General features: G+C 45.8%; 1 pseudogene; it reads left to right on the top strand.

Moving 5' to 3' along the window:
- The first annotated feature begins 1,763 nt into the window (after positions 1 to 1,763).
- Positions 1,764 to 2,735, top strand: part of LOC145131962 (uncharacterized) — a 1,535-nt pseudogene continuing 563 nt past the window's right edge.

The following is a 2,735-nucleotide window of genomic DNA, read 5'->3' as shown; positions in this document are numbered from 1 at the left end:
TGCCGATGGCATTGAGATAGATCGGTGGTTGGCTTACTGATTGTTTATGCTTACTCCCACAGCAGCTGCCCCTTCTATCCCGTACTAAGAGACTTCTCCCACAAAAGATCGATCGAAGGCCCAGGAAAGTGAGTGCCGCGAATTCCGTTGCCAGTCAAGATCAAGAGTTGTCTGCTCCGGGTAGGGCTCACTCTGGGAAAGGAAAGCTTTGGGCGGAGAGTTCTTCGCATTGAGTGAGGGTAGCTTTAGAGACTCATTCATTTTCATTTAGAGACTCAATGGAAGCTGTTTATTGTTCTAAGGAATGGGAATGAATTCTCTTCCTTTAGGAATAGAGTAGGCAGTATAAGTGGTTTTCTCTTCTAGTCGATCTCTATAAACAAAAAGGCATGGGCAATAACCCGCATCATATGCTGTAGACCAGTGGGCACCCCTCAGCCCTCGGATTTGGCAAATGCAGCCAGAGCCGCCTTAGCCTTACTGGCACCTCCGAGAAGTCTACCGCATGTTCATGATGTTCATGCGCAAGCAAGTGTCAGCGGCTCATTCTGAATAAATAAAAGAAAAAGAATCGACTTAGGGTATGGGTTCTGAAGAGGGCTTCTCCTTTCGCAGTTTGGTCTTCTTCCGATCCGAGGAGCTCAGGGCTCTAAGCTAAGTACTTGCGCTTCGTACCAATATATATTCTCGTTACAAAAAATGAAATGATGAAGGGGCGGGTTGGCCTTACCTATATTTGATAATATAAATGGGAATGCGGCCAGTCCAAGATCCAAGATTGGATATACAGTAAAGATCTTTTGGTAGAAATCAAAGACAAGGGTCTGAAATCTGAAAGAGAGGAGAAGGAATTTGAACAAAAGGGCGACTTCCTGATTCATTCCACATTACACATTCCCCTGGGGTACCCCCTTTGCTACTCGTACTCGTAGATTGAAAAAATTATGTCAGCTTCGCAGTCGGGCGCTTTCCCACTTCCTTTTTAGCTTTGTGCTTCATTACTAGTCCTAAGGCATCTTAAACACGAAAGACGGGGACCAACCCTCTCTCTCTATCTGAGACATCTCAGCGGTAGTTCTTCTCAATCAGCGACCTAGCCACGTGTAAACAAGGAATTTCGTCAATCTAATATTATCTAATAGTAGTAGAAAAATAACATCGGTGTCTATTACTATTAGAAGAGTTGCCTCCCCCAGATAGCCTAACCGAACAAAAACTGAAACTCTCAGGAAATAAGCAACCTAAGGCTATTTGTTATGATTGGTAAGTTCCCAGCTTCATATATTGATTTATGCCTTGATAGACTCCTTGAGCACCCTTGGAAAAAAGGAAAGCGTTCATCCCAGACAACTCCGCAACTACAAGACGGTATCCTCTCCTTAGCGTAAAGCACCCCCTTGGATTCATCCGAAATCGATTCCGATTCAACCGCAAATGCTCTTTCCAACTCCCTCAATAAACGCTAGCATGCAGCTCCCAGAGCTACCATGAGGTAAGAGCTCTCACTAAGCTTCCAAACCAGGAGGACTCACGAAGGGGTCTAGGATAGGCAAGAAGGGAGGGGCAGCCTCCCTGAAAAGTAAAGAGCGGGTTGTCCCCTCTTCAACATTTCTACTACTTCCTTGTCTCCCCCTTTTCAGGGATCTCCTTGTTCTCTTTCAAAATTTTCCTCCATACCTTCGCCGCCTTCTTCATCATGTTGTTCTATCCTTCAGGGATGTTCGGAAGGTGCCCGGGCCTCCTAAAAAATCCTTCTGACAAGAATGCTGCTTGAACATTGTAAGACATTGAACCGTCCCGCTCTTGTGAACACTGATCATAAGTGGCAAAAGCCGCCGGAATCCTCATTTTTTGTCCATAAGCTCTCCTCGCTACTATAATAATTTTCAATTTATTTTTTTACTATACACTGGCGCAGATGATTGCCCCCATCTATCAACGGGGGACCCCCCGAAAGGTGAATAGGAAGCTTCAAGCGATCTGGGATCCCACCTTTGATCGAGATGAAGGTGTAGTTTTCACTAGGAATCCCAGGGTTGCCGATCAGGTGAAGTAGTAGTTTCTGGGCACAAAGGATTCACTCGCGATTATAGGCCCGCCAAAGGGAAAGTGCACATGTCTTCCTTCAAAAGAGACAAGGTTTTTCATTGCCCGAGCAATGAACGTAGTTCACGATGGGCGTTGGGGCCCCTACCATTAGTTATATATAGGGATCTGGGATTTGGTATTGAATCAATCCTTAACTTCGTTTAGTCACTTCAGAAGTCATATTCAATACCTAATTCTATTGAGTTGATTCCATCCCCTTTACTTTGTTTACATTCAGTAGCTGCTTGCTGGTGTCCATTCAGGTCAGGAACTCCTGCAATAGGCAGCTACCCTCATCAAACTAAATAACACTACTCTCATCCCTCGCCCGAGAGGTAGGAGAGACCTTGAGTCCAGGCCGTTGCATTACCCTCACCTCTGATTCGGTCAATAGAAAGACCAGCACAACTGCCAGTGCTAAGGTCTTTATCGGAGGGGTGGAGATCACGCAACCCGATCTCTTCAACAAAGGCATGGTGGTTATTCATGGCCTTCAAGGTTTCATCTCTCCGCTCTCTACGTTTTCTTACGATGACCTCGCTCTCTTTCCCGTTCCATCCAGATCATCATTCTGGTCAACATATCCAGACTTCCGGCTCGGTACAACCCGCTATCATGTGCCTGATGCTCAGAGATGCCATGCTCCG

Source organism: Lactuca virosa, chromosome 8 (genome assembly GCF_052849685.1).
Source record: "Lactuca virosa cultivar CGN04683 chromosome 8, Lactuca_virosa_CGN04683_v6, whole genome shotgun sequence".
NCBI classification, from domain to species: domain Eukaryota; kingdom Viridiplantae; phylum Streptophyta; class Magnoliopsida; order Asterales; family Asteraceae; genus Lactuca; species Lactuca virosa.
The sequence above is the reverse complement of the archived record's forward strand: the minus strand, read 5'-3'. Positions and strand labels throughout refer to the sequence as shown.